Source organism: Dipodomys spectabilis, unplaced genomic scaffold (genome assembly GCF_019054845.1).
Source record: "Dipodomys spectabilis isolate Male_0828 unplaced genomic scaffold, ASM1905484v1 ptg000174l, whole genome shotgun sequence".
NCBI classification, from domain to species: domain Eukaryota; kingdom Metazoa; phylum Chordata; class Mammalia; order Rodentia; family Heteromyidae; genus Dipodomys; species Dipodomys spectabilis.
This window is the reverse complement of record NW_024870851.1, coordinates 6,169,075-6,188,959: the sequence shown is the minus strand read 5'-3', so window position 1 is coordinate 6,188,959 and position 19,885 is coordinate 6,169,075. Positions and strand designations below refer to the sequence as shown.

The window sequence follows — 19,885 nt, the reverse complement described above, 5'->3', positions numbered from 1 at the left end:
CAAAAAAGCCAAAGATATATGGTAAGGAGAAAAAAAAGATAGCCTCTTCAATAATCAGTGTTGGGAAACCTAAGCATCCCTAAAATTGTATTCCTATTTGTCACCATGAACCAGTATTAACTCAACGTGGATCAAAGACCCAACATCAGACCAGAAACTTTGAAACTACTGCAAGATAGAGTTGGAGGGAAAAACAAGGAGATAGCCAAGGAAAGGGTGACATTGTCCAAAAGGAAATGTACTCTTTTCCTGACTTATGTAACTGGAATCTCTCTGGTTTTAGCATTTTCAAATAAATAATTTTTAAAAGATGGAGTAGGAGAAATATTAGAAGTTATAGCATAGGTAGAATTTTTTTAGTCCCAGGGACATAGCAAATAGGAGAGAGACTTGACAGAAGGGATTGAATGAAAATAAGTTTTTGCACAGCAAAGGACATAGCTACTAAACTAGAAAGACAGCCAACAGACTGGGAGAAGATTTTCACTAGCAATACATCCAATAAAAGCCTACTATCCAAAATATGCAAGGAGCTCAAAAAACCAACACCTCCCCCAAAATGAACAAACTAATTAATAAATGGGCAAAGAAGCTTAAGAGAAACTTCTCAGAAGAAGTAAGAATGGCAAATAGACACATCAAACATCTCTGACCATAAAGGAAATGCAAACCAAAACAACTGAGATCCCATCTCACCCCAGTTAGAATGGCCAATATCAAGAACTCAAACAACAGTAAATGCTGGTAGGGCTGTGGGGAAAATGGAACCCTATGCACTATTGGTGGGAATGTAAACTACTACAACCACTCTGGAAGGCAGTTTGGAAGTTACTTAAAAAAAAAAAACTTAACATAGAACTTCCCTATGACCCAGCCATAACACTCCTGGGCTTCTACCCAGAACCCCACAAGCCAGGATACAATAAAAACACTTGCACATCCATGTGCATTGCTAAATTATTTACAATAGCCAAGTTATAGAAACAGCCCAGATACCCTATGACAGAAGTGCATGAAAATAAAGTGCTATATATATATATATATAAAATGGACTTTTACTCATCCATTAGAAAGAATAAGATTATGTCTTTTGCAGAAAATGGATAGACCTAAAACAAATCATGCTAAATGAGGTAAGCCAAGCTCATACAAATGACATGTGTTTTCTCTCTTATGTGGAAACTAGATCTATAGTATAAATATACATAATAGTCCATAGAAGACTCTAGGCATCTACACACAAACAGACTAAAGGAGGATACCCTAGGGGAGAAACTCAAAGGTGTTACTTCTCTGAGCATTTAAAATACTATTTATTGAAATGAACTCCAAGAAATGGAAACAAGGGATTTTTTTTTCCTGTTGTTGGCTCACACCTGTAATCCTAGCTACTCAGGAGGCTGAGATCTGAGAATTACAGTTCAAAGCCAGCCCAAGCAGGAAAGCCCGAGAGACTCGTATCTCCAATTAATCACAGAAAAAGCTGGAAGTAGCACTGTGGCTCAAGTGGTTGAGTGAAAGGATCTCAGGGACAGCGCCAAGGATCAGAGTTCAGGATAAGAAAAAAAAAAAAGGGTGGGGGGTGACATTGTCCAAAAAAGAAATGTACTCATTACTTGTCTTATGAAACAGTAGCCCTTCTGTACAACACATTAATAAAAATTAATTTATCTATTAATTAGTTAAAGAAATCAAAAGGGCTGGGAGTGTAACTCATAAGTAGAAGTTTGCCTAGCATGTGCCAAGCCCTGGGTTCAACCTCCAGCAATGAAAAAACAGAACAAAGAAATATTGCATAGCAAGGGTGCCAAAAGATTTCCACCAATACGCTTTAGGTACTTCTCCTGAACAAAACTTTAACCAATCATCTAGTAAACTAAAGCCTGGAAGCAGAAAGAAGGAAGGAAAAGAGGTGGGAAGCGAGAAGCGAGTGGAAGGGAGAAAAGAAAAGAAGGGTTGGCTACAAGAGAACATTTGATTCTATAAATCAAAATTTTGCAATATGTGAATAAGTACAATCATGATTTTTTGTATGTGTGATGCTGGGTATATAGAGCCTGAGTAGAGCTTGCTAGACAAGCTCTCTACTACTGAATTAGACCCCAAACCCTGATCACAATTTTTAATTTCACAGGTAAAGCTAAAGCTGATTTTGTTAGTTTGTATTTGCAAAGTCTTTTGTTTTGTTTTGTTTTGGGTCCGGTCATGAGGCCTGAACTCTGGGCCTGGGAGCTGTCCCTCAGCTCTTCAGCTCAATGCTAGCGCTCTACCACTTGAACCACAGCACCACTTCTGGCTTTTTTTCTTTTTGCTTATGTGGTGCTGAGGAATCGAACCCAGGGCCTCAGGCATGCAAGGCAAGTGCTCTACCACTGAGCTACCTTCCCAGCCCCTGTATTTGCAAAGTCTTATGGTAGAACAATACTAAACTTCTTGTATTTCTTCCACTGAGCTAATCATCACAGACTAAGCAAAGACAACTTTAGGACCTATCTGCCAGGCAGGTTATCTGTTGTACTGAGTCTTTTGGCCCTGCCTTGTCATGCCTGGGTTCTGATGGCATTTATAGGCCTCCAAATCACTTCAGGCACTATAAATGTCATCACGTAGTGTTATAATGGGGTTGTAATGACGCAAAACAACTCAGAGGCTTGTTGACACTGAATCAACATTATATTGTCACCAACTGATACCTACTTATGATAAGTGATGCTCTGCTTCGGCCCAAATATGGAGAATTTTTGTTGCCCAAATATTAGTAGCAGCTTAAAGAAAATCCGGTTTATTTGCAGCCACTGTCCAAAACAGAAATTTTAAAAGGAGCATAGATTTCCTAATATTTTGCTAATCTGTATTTTACAGATTTTCCCTAATCTATGTTTTTAGTATCGTAAGTTAAAGTAAAAAAAAACTTTTGTTACCATTACAATTATAAAATTCTAAACATGCATTAAAATAGAATCTTGGTATTTTAATGCTGAAAAAAGTAATGGTTGTAGTAATAAATTATACTAGAAAATACACATAATAAAATATCAACTGTCAGGCACTGGTGGCTCACACCTGTAATCCTCGCTACTCAGGAGGCTGAGATCTGAGAATCACAGCTCAAAGCCAGCTCCAGCAGGAAAGCCCGTGAGACTCTTATCTCCAATAAACCACTCAGAAGACCAAAAGTGGCACTGTGGCTCAAGTGGTAGAGTGCCAGCATTGAGCTGAAGAGCTGAGGACGGCGCCCAGGCCCAGAGTTCAGGCCCCACGACCGGACCCAAAAAAAAAAAAAAAGAAAAAGAAAAAAAAAAGTTTCATTCTCCTAAGTCTTTCTTTCAAAACAGGCTGAAATGAAGAAGCAAGGAGTCTTGAAGTCCAACTTTTCTTTAAAACCATATATTAGACATTATCCTCAAGTGTCACTCTCAAACTAAAATTGGCTTTAGTATTCTCCTTATTAGCGTAAGGCTGGCAGGGAGGGTATGAGATGAAAAGAAAAACTATCTCTAATTTGTCATCAACAAAATAAATCAGCAAGTAGCCTTTAATCTTAAGGGTGCAATTTACTAATTTATTTACAAATTTAATGGAAATTGTTAACAAAGAGTTAATTGATTCAAGTCAGCTGATTACCACAGTTAATGAACCACACTGACTTAATCTTCTTTGAAAACATCAACTAATCATTTCCCAGGTGTCAAGGGGTAAATTGTTAAATAAAAAATAAACCTCTGTCCTTCCTTTCAAAGGAGATAGTTGAGTGTGTTTTCTTTGCAGATTCCAATCTAGCAACAAGCAACATTTCTTATGTAGCTATTCTGAAAGAGCTGCCATCACTTGGGAGGGGGAGGTAGGGGATCCCCTCTGTTATAATAAAAGAAAGCCAACTACGCACCCTCACCAACTGTGTCATTTTGAGTTGCCTCAAAAATGAGCAAGAAATACTTCTTGAATGAAAATGAACAAATGAAAGTCATTGGAACTTTCATATGAGAAAGTGAGTTTTCTAAAAAGAAAACTTTAAAAGCATAAAGGAATGGCACAGGATATTTGATGGAGGTTGAATTGTTCTAATCCTGATTGTGATGATTATACAAATAAATACAACACCTAGAAATAGGTGTTCATTGGGGCATAAATGATATGTCCTGGGTTCAATCCCCAGTACCAAAAAAAACACACTTTTTATTATAAAATGTACACAGACATGTCAATTACATGTTTCCTTTATAAATCAACACACTTTGTAAGTGCCAATACTCATCTAGGCATGTTGTAACAAGCTATAATCTTGGCCATCAGGAGACTGAAGCAGGAGGATCATGAGTGTAAGGCCAACCTGGGTTGTATACATAGCAAGATCATTTCTCATAAAGAAATAGGTAAATTAATAAATATCAAATATTAATACTCAGAGCCTTCCTCTATGAAAACTGTAACATCGAATCCTCTACTTCACATTTAGAAAAATTAAAGTCAACCCCAACCACCACCACCACCATACCACCACTACAAAAATGACAGGGGGAGGTAAGAAAATTAGCAGCGTTAGGGGGAAAAAATCAGAAATACATCCTATATGTGTCCAGTCCATCCAATTCTCAATTAGTGGCTCTATTGTACACAAATAGAGCCCGCTGTCTTTGATCTGCTGATGTGTTCATGAAGCAGAAAAGCTCTGGAAGAGACCAAAGTTCCAGGTCACTTTGACAAATCACTTAGACCTCCTAAAGAGTGTTAAGGCCTTAGTAAAACTTTGTCCCTCTACATTCTCTTCTTCTCTCCTTTAATCACATCTAAATGCTTGAAAAACTAATCTAGATTACAGTGGGTTTTTATTGCACATGGAATCTACAGTTAAAGACCTCTCTGATGACATTTCTTTGCAGAGAAGTGCACAAGTCCACTGCAAATGCATCCTTCTTAGTAAGGAGTTTCTCTTGACACCATGTGTGCTTTTGTTGGTTTAATTATTTACAGCAGGGAGAATCAAACTTTCACTGCCTTCCAGTTAGTAGGTTCAATTTTTAAGCTGTGAATTTTGTTTTTCACTAGATTCTCAACTTCCAGTGATTACTTAGCAAATTCTTTCAACACCTCACTGCACCAAATATTAAAGAAGTAAATTTTTCATGTCAGAAGTGAGCTAGAAAAAAACATCCAGAATTTTGTTGCAAAAGCCATTAGCCACTTTTCAGTTAAGCATTTAACAATTGACTCAGAATTATGTGTGTGCCTTTTTGCTTATTAGGCTTTTAAAAAATTTCTTAGACACTATCAAAACATACCAACTTTGTCTCTCCCTCCCCCTCCCTCCCCCCCTCCTCTTCTCTCTTTCCAGGATCACATTACATAGCCCAGGTTGACATGGAACTCAAGATCCTCTTCTCAGCCTCCTGAATGCTCACTGTTACCGGTGGGCACCACCTCTCCTTCTCCCAGCTTGAGTCCTATTCCCTCCGAGCCTTCTTCTGACAATTATTATGAATTACTAGTTCAACCAATGAGTTTTCCCTGCTACAGAAAACATTTATGCTTTGTAACCAGAGGTTTCAGAAAGAACCAATGACTTCCTCTGAAGAACTAGCTTTAATGATGACAGAACAGACCTCTGACCACAGAGACAGATGCTATGGAGCCAGGAGACCTTTAAACGTGTTTGGCAAGGAAGAGATAACGTCTTTGAACCCACAAGAACAGCCTCCTCGGGGGTGCAGAGAGACTTTTCTCATTTGGTTGTACATTATCTTCTTCTACCACTTCATATAAGAGAACTTTGAATTTTTTCCTACCAACATCAAGCAAGAAAATCCCTTGAAAATCTCTATGTCTCTGCTATCCCTTACTAAACCTTAAATAGAACTCTCTGATATGGGTGTTTTGAATTAAAAGCTGTGTAATTAAGGAGAAAATGGTGTTCCTAGATAATATCATGGTAGTTTAGGAGCAACACAGCAGGAAAAAAAATCAGTCTGTACTAAAGAGAATAGAAAAGAAGGTGAGGTTGAAGGAGAAATGAACTCTTTTCAAAATGAAGCTGTATAGGACAAGGTCTATGTCAAGGGAAACATTATACTCACAGTATCTAGCTATATCATGGCTGGAGCATAAGGTCTCCATCAATATATGATGAAAGAATTAAAGAACTTCTGAAAGTGGCACTAAAATGTCCCAAGGCTGAGCTGAGACGGTACCAGCCTCTAAGATGAGTAACTTTATCATAAGGAAGGGTTTTAGCATTTATCAAGGGTTTATTTGATCATGTACAAAGGAATCCTTCTACTTACCAGGGCAACATCAAACACAAACTAGGGTTCTGAGTTCAAACCTTGTTTCTACCATTTAGTAACTGAATGCCTTTGAGCAAAGACCCTACCTGTTTTTGCATTGGTATTTTACCCAGAAAAAGTTGTACTGTTGATAAAGCAGGTGAACTAATACCTCAAACACACTTAGGACTATCTAGGCCGGGTTCAGAGAAGACACTAAAAATTGCAGTCATTATTCTTTTCATTCATTCCTCCAACTTCTCTACATGAGCATGCATGTAACTCAGCCATCCCTCTGTCTCAAACTTATTTACTAGAGTCCTCAAAAGAAGAGGAACTGAATCAAGAAAAACAGCCCATAGCACAAGCACCTAACGGGCCTTTTTCAGTAACCTGAGGCCCTTTGGTTGGACCCATTTTTCCTTCATTCATCAGGAACAAGACTCATGAATGTCCTGACTGGACATGGGAGGGTCTTCCCACCTCCGTCCTGGGTCTCAAGGCCTCCCTGAGTTGGGAAGCCACTCTCTCTTCAAAGAGGGCCTTTTGTCTCATCCAGGCTGTTTTCACTGTGCAGTGGTCTCAGACAGCTTTCTTTTGTGTTCTGTTTAAATACAGAATGGCAGTCCACAAATATAATGTGGAAAAACTCCGGCTTATCTTTTTATAAGAGCTACTGTATAAAATCTGGGATTTAAAAACAGCAGAATAACCCGTTCTCTATGTACTGGGGAATTCTGAGGGTTACCAAGGGTCTGAGAGAGAAGTTAAAAAGACAGATACAGATACGGCTACTCTCAAACACGTCGGGGCTCACCAGTAGGGGTGGGCAAGGAGGGAGAGAAGAGGACAGTCAAATGGAAAGAAACAGCGTTGCTAAGCCACTTGCTTGGATAGAGACAGCAATTTTCTTTTTTTCTCCATCAGATCCTGATGGGCCTCCAGGGGGCTGGGGGAATTTAGAACTGCCAATACTACACACATAAGGATGATGAGGATGCCAAGTATTCTACATCTGCAATATACTCCCAGCCCTTTTTTTATATTTTACTTTCAGACAGAGTCTTGCTATGTAGCACAGGCTAAGACTCAAACTTGTAATCCTCCTGCCTCAGCCTCCCAAATGCTAGGAGATTGTGTCTTCTTAAAATCAATATAGGCATCTATGCATTCATTCACTCAACCTTATTTTGTCCTAGTTAATATCCTAAGGATACAGCAATGAATAAGATTAAAATCCCTGCCTCATGGAAGAAGTTAAGACAATGGGAGACAATTATGGCTCATGTCTGTATTCCTAACTACTCAGAAGGCTGAGACCTGAGAATTAAGATTCAAAATCAGACAAATCCCCAACTCTTATTTCCAATTATCTAACAAAAAGCCAGAAGTGGAGATGTGGCTCAAGTGGTAGAGAGCCAACCTTGAGCAAAACAGTTAACAAAAGGTGCAAGGCCCTAAATTCAAGACCCTCCAAAAAATAATAATAAATAATACGTATGTAACTTAATACACCTAATGTCAGATGGTAAGAGGTATTTTTAAAGAAGAAGAAGGAGGAAGAAGAGGAGGAGGAGGAAAGAAAAGAAATCAGCAAAGAATGAGAGAAGATGACCTATAAGCAAAGATTTGCAGGAGGTAAAACAAATAAGATATGCAGAGCCAAGAGCATTCAAGAAGAGAGAAGGAAGTACAGAGGCCTGGAAACACTCATCACGTTAGGGCAACAGTGCCTGGAGCATGTGAGCAGGGGAAAAGAAAAGGAGGTGAGGTCTGGGAGGTAGTGTAGAAGCCAGACAGGGAGAATCTTGTAGGACTTGGATTTATGAAATGAGAAAGTAGAGAGGCACCACTAGGGTTCCTCTTCAACCTGCAGAGGAAGATAGTCACCTACAATCAGCTCCTTTAGGATCTGTCTCTGCTGGAGAAAGCCGCAGCCATGTCCAGTGACTGAGCAAGGCCATTTCAACCTGAATCAAGACAGCCAGCTCTTATTCCACAGCCTCAACTAGATTTCCCAACGTCTTATCACAGTTCAAGTTTTCTTCTGCCAGCCCTCTTTACTCTCTCCTTGCACAGGCATTGACATTAATAAATGTCTTATACTTCACTTACATTCTCAGTGTCTGCTTCTGGACCACTCAACTGGTATGTAACAGAAGCCAATGGAGCTTTTTGGTTTGTTGGTTTTGTTTCGTTGGTTGGTTGTGGGGCATGCACTCTGGGCCTGGGCGCTGTCCCTCAGCTCTTCAGCTCAAGGCAAGCACCCTAGCACTTGAGCCAGCCACTTCCAGTTTTTGGTGGTTAACTGGAGATAAGAGTCTCATAGACCTTCCTGCCCAGGATGGCCTTGAACTGTGATCCTCAGATCATAGCCTCAGCCTCCTGAGTAGCTAGGATTACAGGCGTGAGCCTCTGGAGCAGCTGCCAATGGAGTTTTAAAGCAGTGAAAGGTTGTGATGTTAGAAGAGGCTTTCTTTCTATAGTTACCAGTGGAAGCAGACAGAAAGAAAGAGAGAAGCAGATGACCATAAGAACAATAATCCAGACAAGACATAGTGGTCACTTGGACCATATAATGGAGATAAAATTGGTTTAAAATATTAATTAATTAATCGATTGATTAATTGATTAAAAATTTTAAAAATACATTTTTTTATAAGATTGGACTCAGCTGGGCACCGGTGACTCATGTCTATAATCCTAGGTACTCAGGAAACCAAGATCTGAGGATCACAGTTTGAAGCCAGCCTAGGCAGAAAAGTCCCCGTGAGACTCTTATCTCTAACTAACCACTCAAAAACTGGAAGTGGCACTGCAGCTCAAAGTGGTAGCGCTCTAGTCTTGAGCAAAAGAGCTCAGGAACAGATCCCAGGCCCTGAGTTTAAGCCCTCCAAATGATAAAAATAAATAAAACAGATTTGACTGTGTATTTTCAAGATTGACCTTTTTTGTTGTTTGTGGTAGTAGTTTATTATCCTTTTCCTTCATTCTATTTTTTTCTTTTATTTTTCTTTCTTTGTTGTTTTGCTGTTGTTTAGTTGGTTGGTATTTAGCAGTACAGTGGGTTGAACTCAGGGGCCTCAAGCTTGTTGACCAGGCATTCTATCTTTTGAACCACATCCACGGCCTTTTTTGTGGGGGGGGCAGGCAGGATTTCACAATGCAGCCCAGATTAGTCTTGAACTTTGTGATCCTCTTGTCTCTGCCTCTGAAGTGCTAAGATTACACGTGTGCATCACCACACCCAACTCTAACATTGGGATTTTCCGGTAGATTAGATATTGGGGTTGAAAAGAAAAAGAAGAGTCAACACAGAATCAAAGGTTTGGAGCCTGAGTGGGATTGGAGCAGCCATCACTGAGATAAGGAATTCCACATAGAAAGCAGATTTAGGGCTTTAGTGGAGATCAGGAGTCCAACTCTGAATCTGTTAAGTTTAAGGGGACTATCAGACAACTAAGTGGATATGTCAAGTGGGTAGCTCAACAGTGGTCTGGACTAGATTCCTAAATTTGAAATTTCTCACCATATTGATAGTATTTAAAACCAGGGGACTGAATGAAGCTACCAAAGAAGTCGAGTATTTACAGCAGAAAACAGGTTAGGGAGATAGAAACAGGCAAAGGATTCCAAGGAGATAATAAGGAGGGGCCAACAAGAAAGGAAGGAAGGCAGAAAGAAAGGTAGTTTCTTGGAAACCAAATGAACTGTTTCATGAAACAGGACAGGATACACTATGTCCAGTCAAGCTCACTAGCTAAATAAGACCAGAGCTAGTCTAGCACTTGCCTACATTTGCCTGTTCTGTACAAGGCCCAGAGTGCAGTTTCCAGCACCACAAAAATATAAAGAGAACAGACATGAACATGAATCCTTGGATTTAACAACATGGAGGTCATTAGAGACTTTGATAAAAAGTCAAAAATAGGGCTGGGAAGTTGGCTCAGTGGTAGAGTGTTTGCCTCGCATGCATGAGGCCCTGGGTTCGATTCCTCAGCACCACATAAGCAGAAAAAAGCCGGAAGTGGCGCTGTGGCTCAAGTGGTAGACTGCTAGCCTTGAGCTGAAGAGCTGAGGGACAGCGCCCAGGCCCAGAGTTCAGACCCTACTACCGGACCCTCAAAAAAAAAAAAATCCTGAAATCCTGAAGAGCATTGATTGAGGAAAAATTGGAGGCAAAGGGCAGAAGATATTGCCAAGCCTATCAACATGTTACTGTAGGCTAGGAAAGTGGCTTAATGGTAGAGTGCTTGCCTAGTATGCATGAAGCCCTGGGTTCGATTCCTCAGTACCACAGAAACAGAAAAGCCAGAAGTGGTGCTGTGGCTCAAGCACCAGGACACTCTCTGTCTCGTCTCTGTCTCTCCCTCTCCCTCTCTCTCTCTCTCTCTCTCTCTCTCTCTCTCTCACACACACACACACACACACACACACACACACACACACACACACAAAGTTTCTATAAAGAAGACTAGAAAAACTGTGCTGGTACCTAAAAGGGAGAAAGAGGGGATTTGTAAAACACAGAGGAAACATACTGAGAGATAGGGAAGATGGAATCTAGAATATGAGCGAGTTTTGAATGTAAGAGCATGGCCAAGTTCTTCTAGAACACTGAAGAAAGACAGACTGCAGTGAAGGACACATGATGCTGGGAGTCATGAGAGCTTATATCCTCTCTTCAATGTTTCTATTTGCACCGCTATAAAAGAAAAATCAATATCTGAGCAGAACTTCTTAGAAATTCGAGGAGAAACAGGGAAGCAGGAAACTGAATGGCCTAGTGTGGAAGCAAATCCAAAAATGACTGTTTGTTGCTACTACTGGGGCTTGAACTAAGTGCTTCACATTCTCACTTGGCTTTTTTACTCAATACCAGTGCTCTACCACTTGAGCCACAATTCTACTTCCTGCTTTTTGCTGGTTAATTGGAGATAGATCTTGCAGACTTTCCAATCTCGGCTGGCTTCCAGCCTCAATCCACGCAGCTTAGCCTCCTGAGTAGCTAGGATTACAGGTCATTGGTGGCTGCTGGCTTTCATTTCATGAATTTCAAGTTAGGAAAGTCAGAATACTTAGCATAGTTTTTTATATTGTTTAGCCATTCTGTGGAAAAACATTGCAGATGAGTATTAACCAAGAGTTTTACAGAGCACAATATGTAAGTTAAAGGGGCCAAGTTGCTGACAATAGGAAGTAATTTTAACAATAGGCCATAAAATATAAGCTGAGGAAGTAAATAAATGATTAGGATGGTGAAGGGGTAATAGGATCAGGGGAGTTTAAGTCCCAGGGAGGTCAACAGAGATTAAGTTTAGGGTATAAAGGAAATGAGCTAGAGAGTTTTGCAATACACTCATTCCAACTATAAACTAGCTCTAGACGCTAGTGATAAATTCCTGACTCGGGTAAGAAAGGTAGAAGACCTTCAATAGTCATAACCCCCTAAAGTGCAAAGAAGGCTTCAAGGATGTCTAGAGAAAGAGCAAAATCTACAAAAGACACAATCAGCGATAGCGCTTTAGGATCTATCGTCGCCAGAAGAGATGAGCAGGAACAGGCTACAGCTTCTTGCCATCCTGAGATTAGAAAGAGACTGAGTTTTCCTTGTAACTTCCCTATATAAAAGGAAGGCAAAATTTGACACTTAGTCACAGGAAGGAATGCAGTGATGTCAGTTCATCTCCATTTATAAACCAAAAACATGAGAGGGGCTACCCAGAATTGGTTGTTCCCAAACTATGCATCCTCTGGGAGCTCTTCAAAATATAGATTAACCATATTCCTGACTTAGTATTTATGGGTTATGGCCTAAGAATTTATATACTTTATAAAACTCTCCAGGTAATTATTGGCTATGCCAAGTTTGGAAAGCTGACTGACAGTCATCCAAGGACTTTAGAAACTGTAACATTCCAAGTTATTATGATGAAACAATGCTTTTAAGAACCAAACTGAACCCTTTGTAAAGCTGAATCCCCCAGATACGATCAAGGAAACGTGTAAGCCCTATTTGCCCTGGCAGCCATATTACAATCCTATGGAAAACTACAGAAACAAAGCTAAAATTCAGCAAGGAGAAGGGAGTCAAGAAAAATACAAAGAAAGAAGGAAACTGGAAACCCTGACTGTAACTCACCTGAACTCCACTTGCCTTCAGGATTTTGCACTTTCATGGGCCAAGAAATAGCCTGTATTGTTTAAGCCAATTTGAGTTGGGTTTTCTATTTTTTGTTTCTTGAAACAAAAAGGGTCCTCCACACTCTTCCCTACATTAAAAGTAAACCAGTGTCAAAGTATAGGCTAGCTTTTTTAACTCCCCTTTAACAAGTTTAAATTGTGGGTATAATTGATATATTTCATATATATTATTTCAATTTTTTGATTAGCTTTATTTTTTCTTTGAGATAGGGTCACAGTAACCCAGGCTGATCGTGAACTCATGATCCTCTTGCTTCAGTCTCTTGAGTTCTGGGATTACAGATGTGAACTACTACTCCTGGTATAAAATATTTCCATTCTTAAAATCGAACAGAATTTAAGTATTTCCTTAAGCAATGAAGGATTTAAATTTTTTCAGACTTTACTGAGAAAAGTTTCTCCATGCTGAGTTGAAAAACCAAAGATTTGGATCCGAAGTGGTATGTCTATCTCTGACACCATGACAGGATATTTCCATATTTTTATGTGAAAATACCAAAAAAATTAATTTTATTTTTTTTTTACCAGACCGGGGGCTTGACCTCAGGTCTGTCTCTGAGCCTCTTTGTGCTCAAGGTTAGCACAGTACCACCTGAGCCACACCACTTCCTGCCCAGGCTGGCTTCAAACTGTGATCCTCAAATCTCACCACCTTAGTAACTAAGATTATAGTGCCAAGCACCAAAATATATATATATATATAATATAACAAAATTGTAGCTACAGTCCTCTTCCTTTTTTTCTTTTCAGGATTCCTAAATACCCATTAGGCCCTCAAAAACAGATATACTGTCACCAAATATATTTCAATAGATAAGTGAATAAAAGCTTATTTTCAAAGTTTAGAGGAATTATGTGTTATTGGCTGAGACTATATAAACCTAAAAGAAGCAATAAAGCTTATATCCTTGGCAACAGTGGCTTAATTTTTTAATGCATAGAATAGGAATTACATTTCCTACTTTTATTCATTTCTCAGTTTCCTATAACCTTGGGGACAAGTATGATCTGAGAGCTAATGACCAAAAGTATTGAGATTTCAACATGAAATTTCATATTGTCTATTCTGTCATCTTCTGAGAGAAGAGACATATTTCTTTCATCACATGTCATGCTATACTACACCAGAGGTGAGCAAATATAAATTAACCATCCTATTTTAGAAATGATAATGGTTCCATTTTCTCAGCACCTGTTATTAGAAACAAGATTTAAATTAAAGAAGAACAAAGTAATCATTGGTAGAGAATGCATTTTTTTCTGATATTCTGAATTAATTCAGTAAAGGATGAAAAAACCTGTTCTATCATTAATGGAAGATTAAGCTCCTAGATGTGCTCCATAGAAGCATCTTAACCTGTCTCCAAACTTTCTCTTCTTTACCTCTTTGTCTCTAGGCAAAGATCAAGCACTTGGAAAAGGGATGAAATCTTAGATACATAAACAAGGGAATCAAGTAAGTTAGAAAAGGAGCAAAGGGCGTGCACTGGTGGCTCATGCCTGTAATCCTAGCTACTCAGGAGGCTGAGATCTGAGGAACATGGTTCAAAGCCAGCCCAGACAGAAAAGTCCATGAGACTCTTATCTCCAATAAACCACTAGAAAACTGGAAGTGGCACTATGGCTCAAGTGGAGAGCACTTGCCTGGAGCTGAAGAGCTCAGGGACAGTACTCAGGCCCAGAGTTCAAGCCCCACAACTGACAAAAAGAAAAAAAAAAAGGAATAAAGTTCTAGATGTCGCAGGAAAATGATATGGACTCAAGAGCTCCTGCTCCTGATTTCTCTCAGTTCATTTTCTAGAACTTGCCTATTTATCACAAAGACCTACTTCAAATAAAAAACCTTTAGGCTCCAAATAAATCTTCTATTAATCCTTCCTTTTCCTCTTCTAAATTTAAGGTTGCACAATGCTGCCATTAACACAGATCAACCACGTCTTTTTATCTTCATGTGTCTAGAACTTTACTCCCTTTAATTCATTGAATTATTCCAGGATTGCGGATCTTGAGAAATTCCCCTTCCTCTCATAATGCTGAGTTGTCAAGAAATTATTTAGGGGGCTGGGAAGGTGGCTGAATGGTACAGTGCCTATCTAGCAAGTGCAAGATCCTGAATTCAAATCTTAGTACCACCAAATACAGGTCTATTTAGCAAACATATACAAGGACTTCTAGGGAACATTTAAGATACCAAAGAAACGTTCTTGACATTTTAAAACCACTAACTTGATCATTTACAAGAAGTCCAAAATTTTGATCTTGAAACTTGTTAAATTTTTCTCATGCCAGTGACATAGTATATGGGTTCTGTCTAAAATCAAGAGCAAAGTGGGATTCCAGACTCCTCTGAGGGTTCACACCCTCCTCTGCCTTTCTGTAGTACTAGAACTACTGCTCACCAGCACACTGTAGGAACTCAGTACTATAAAAAGCTTTGGAATATACAAGATGGTAGTATACATTCCTCAAGATCAAGATCAAAAAGTAGGATATAGCAGTGTCTCAGGCTATAACCCTAGCTATCCTGGAAGGTGAGATCTGATAATCCTGGCCAGAATCTACTCAGCAGGAAAGTCCAGAAGACTCTTATCTCCAACTCCTCACCAAAAAGCCAGAAGTGGAGTTGAGGCTAGAGCGCTAGCCTTGAGCAAAAAAGCTCAGGGACAGCTCCAGGGCACTGAGTTCAAGCTCCAGGACTAGGGGGGGGAGGGGGCGGGGAATAGGATATAATTCATTTCCCTCATTCTAAAATAGGGCTCCACAGTTAGTTCCTTTTTAGTCATTTAATGTTCATGCAGACAGAATCTCTTTCAATTTATTATCGTTTGTAGGCTGGGAATTTAGGTCAGAGTAGAGAGCTTGCCTCCCATTCATAAGGGCCTGGATTTTATCCCCAAAACTACAATAACTAGGTTAAATAATAAAATCTTTTGTAATCACCCTTTACTTTCTAATTACCCTGATCTAGCTACTAGCACTTAACAGGCACCCCAAAGTCAATGTAACATTATGATTTTAGTAACACAGGATATACATTTAGGCTCTTGACATCAATGTTTTTTAAACTTTAATGAAAATATATAATAAAATGTTTATGACTACGTGCATAGAGAACATGGACAGTAATTAACCACCATCTACTAATTACCTTGAAGAAGATAAAGCCTAATTCTCCAGCGGTGTATACTAAAAACCACAAAGTTCTTCAGGAATGGCCCATCAATTTGAAAACTGGATAGAGGGCATGGTCTTTGAGGGTGGTAAAGGGTATAATCTCTGGTAGTTGGTCTACTAGGCAAATTCCAGACCTAGCTGAAAGCATTGGCACGTGACTAGATTGACCTATCACAGAATTCCTCTTAGGCCTGAGATAAGAAGCACATCCAATTTTTTTTAAGGATTCGCTAAGATCATCTACTACTTGACATACTTTACCTCATCTGATAAGTCAGGATCACCAGAAAGGAATCTAGACATCTACCAGAACAAGGACAGAGAGGACATTCAGAGGACACGCGTCTAAATGTGAGCCACTGCGTGGACTAGGAATGAGAGACTCAGAATTAGATTTTACTTCTACTTCAGACTTTATACCCTTGGCAAGGTATTCAATCCCTTTCCCTTTCAGAGCTTTCAGGCCTTCCCAGAAGTTAATTTCCTCAGAATTAACTGATGATCTTAAAATAATAGACGCAGACAAACTGATATCTAAGTTTCTATTACCGTTTCTATTAAAAGGGACAGTGATTGAAGGGAACAGAAAAATAGAAGGCAACTCTGAAATAGAAAGCATCAGAGTGGTCCTAGAGATGCTCAGGGTCAAGAATGCCACATGTTTACATTGTTCCCACAGTCCTTTTTAAATAGAAACTCCACTCCAAGATGTGATCATGATAAACCTTATTGCTACTCCGTAAACACATAACCAAAATGTTATTAGATCAAAAAATGTAACTTTAAGGTCAATACTAATTTCTTGAAAACAAAATCAAGAGTACATTCTGAATTCCTCAAAGACCTGCTAGTAAAAAAAAGTGCTTGACGAAGACTTCTATGTACCTTTGAAATATGAACAGTAAGCAAAAGGCTAAGCTACTGTCAGTGTCCATAAAGATAACTAAAACAGTAACTAGCTAATTTTGCTGTATATATGCTTCCCAGCAGGCTAAGTACTTGACATAATTCATGTCTTTATACTCATAAAATATCCTGGGATATCTTTATGTCAACTGTATCATTAAAAATTTGATCCATGCCAGGAGCAAGTGGCTCAGGCCTACTCAGGATGCTGAGATCTGAGGATCATGCTTTGAAGCCAATCGAAGCAGGAAACAAGAAGTGTTTTTTTTTTTCTTTTCAGTTTGTCTTGTTTGTTCATTTATCTGTTTTTGTGGGGGTTAAGGGGTATAGAAATGAGGAACAAAGGGTGAACAAATTCAGCAGTGGTACTTACTAGATACTGTGTTGAAAATGAACTGAACAACTTGTAGGGGAGGGGCGTATTAGAAGGGAAAAACTGGGAGAGATGAAGGAAGGAGGTGACAGTGTCCAAAAAGAAATATACTCATTACTTGACCTATGAAATGGCAACCCCTCTGTACATCATCTTTATAATAATAAAAATTAATAAATAATCAAAAGAACACTTGCAGGGTGCCAGTGGCTCACACCTGTAGTCTTAGTTATTGAGGAATCTGAGATCTGAGGATCGCAGTTCAGAGCCAGACCCCGTCAGGAAAACCTGTGAGACTCTTACCTTCAATTAAAGTGCCCAGGCCCTGAGTTCAAGCCCCGTGACAGACCAAAAAAGTAAGCCAAATTTTACTAAAAACATTTGCAATTTCATCATATTTTACTTCATAGGATAAGTAAAAGATCTCAGCATACCACACTGAGACATACAAATGCCATATGTGGATTTAGGTTTTTGAAGGGTCTCAGAAAAAAAAAAAAGCTGGGCACCAGTGGCTCATGGTTGTAATCCTAGCTACTCAGAGGCTAAGATCTGATTATCACAGTTCAAACCCAGCCTGGACAGGAAAGTTTATGAGACTCTTATCTCCAATTAACCACCAAAAAGCCAGACATGGAACTGTGGCTCCAGTGGTAAAGTATTAGCCCTGAGTGAAAAAGCTAAAGTACAGTGCCTAAGGTCCTGAGGTCCTGAATTCAAGCCATATAGTCTCTCTCACACACACACACACACACACACACACACACACACACACGCACACACACACGCACACATACACACACAGAGTTTCTGAAAAAATATGCAGTTAAGCAGCAGGTAATTTACCTTATATGGAAAAGACATTTCTAATGTATGTGTGCGTGTGTGTGTGAGAGAGAGCAAGAGAGAGAGAGAGAGAGAGAGAGAGAGAGAGAGAGAGTACTACACTAGGTAGCAGTTATATTAAGGACTCTAGGGTTAGAATTCCTTAGGCTCCTCAGACCTCTGCCATTTTCTGGCTGTATGACCTGGATAAAATATTCTGTACCTCTGCTTTTCCTATCTGTAACATTGGGATAAGAGTACTTGCTTCAGAAAAGTTCTCAATAAACCATTAAATTGAAATATGTTGTAGAACAAATTAAAAACCATATAAAACACGTGCATCTACAGATGTCCCTGTGTCACCTAAACACACATTCTTTCCCTGGGTTAATAGTCCAGTTACTAAATAACCAGTAGGCTAGTCTTGGTGGTTTACATCCAGAGATATCCCATTCTATGTAATAATTTGTAATAACACGGATGGTAATAATGACATAGCATACCCTTTCAACATGGCAGGTCCCATGTGTTTAATCTTCATAATATCCCTTTGAAGTGAGTTCTTTCTCCCTCCTGCTCCACCAGAAATGTCAGGTTGCCCATGTTACTACGCAAGTGGGTCTTTTCCATATAAGGTAAACTACCTGCTACATAAACAGCTATCTTTTTTTTCAGAAACTTTTTGTTTTTTGGTTGCAGTACTTGGGTTTGAACTCAGGGCTTAGGCACTGCCCCTTAGGTTTTTCACTTAAGGCTAGCACTTTACTGCTTGAGCCACAGTTCCACATCTGTCTTGCAAGATTTTCTTTTTCCAAGTGACAGAAACATTCTAGATACAGGTATATAATGTGCTAAATATGACCAGGATTTTACAGGTAGATATTAAGATCTGGGTGGTTTACAGACATGTAGACCCCTGAGCACTGGGCGACCCCCACCAATAACAAAACCCTCTCTCCGTGTTTCCAGCACTAAGGAAAGGTGCTCCAAGAAACCCTGCCTTCCCCCACAACGCCCACCCCCCTTCCCGACAGGCAGAGTTTGTTGGCCTTTCCTGAACTTCCCAGGAAGTCTGAAATGGGTGCTGCTAGGAGTTGCCGTATAATTACTTACTTGATTCCCTGTAAGGCGCTTATGCTAAGAATTGAGAAAGAAAGCAGATTAACCATTTGAATACATGGCACCTCGGCCCATCCACAAGCCTTCCCCTCTCTTCTCCACAAGCCCGGACTTCCACCGTCCACCACCACCACCACCACCACCACCCCAGTCAAGCCCAAAGTGTGATCCAGGGAAATCAATTTATTGCTTTGGCTAATCCTGCAACAATAGGGGTTTCATTTTTATTGTAGGGCAATTAAGTTGTTCGACGGGAAAGAGCAGGAGGGGAAAGGGGGGACTCCTCCGTCCCCACAGACAGATTAGTCACCGCGGTGGCAGCAGCGTCCTCTCTGTCTGTCTGGTGGTGGGTCACACGCAGCTCCCGGCCGCTACCTAGCAACGCAAAGCCAGGGAGAGAGCCCGCAGGTTCCCTGCGCCCGGCCCATTCATCCCGGGCCTCTCCCGGTCTCGCGCGCGCGCCGGGTCTCTCTCTCTCTCTCTCTCTCTCTCTCTCTCTCTCTCTGTCCATCTCTTTCTCTCTCCTCTCCCTCTCTCCTCTCCTCCTCCCTCCCTCCCTCCTCTCACCCGCTCACTCGCCCTTTCCTGCTCTTCCCCTCTTTGCTCACTCTCTCCATTCCTTTCTACTTAGTTGAAGATTGTCTTTCCCTTTCTTGCAGGCTCCCCCCCCCCCCCCCGCTTGTTCCTCTCTGTCCCTATCGTCTGTTTCTGTAAAATCTGCCTCCGACAACGTGAAAGAGAGCTTAAAGTCACACTAGAAACTTTCTGCATTCGAACTCCCAAACTCTGGCGGAGCAAACGGGCCCCATTCATCAACACAAAAGCCTCCACTCCGGGGTGGAAAGGAAAACCCTTCGAGAAAAAGTCTCCAGTCTATCAGCAGCTCTCTGAACCAATCCCATCTCCTGGCCTTATCTGGGCTGGCAAAGGATCTGTGTCGTGAGATGCGGTCTCTTGGGGGTCACCGAGAGACCAAGTTTCGCCGGAGGTGGGAGGGGTGCCCGGCGCCCGCGCCCGGGCGCGC

The 19,885-nt window shown here is 40.4% G+C and overlaps 1 protein-coding gene across 1 annotated transcript in view; it reads right to left on the bottom strand.

Moving 5' to 3' along the window:
* Lrp2 (LDL receptor related protein 2) overlaps nt 1-19,885 on the bottom strand; it is a 193,303-nt gene that overhangs the window by 172,768 nt on the left and 650 nt on the right. The window lies entirely within an intron of this gene.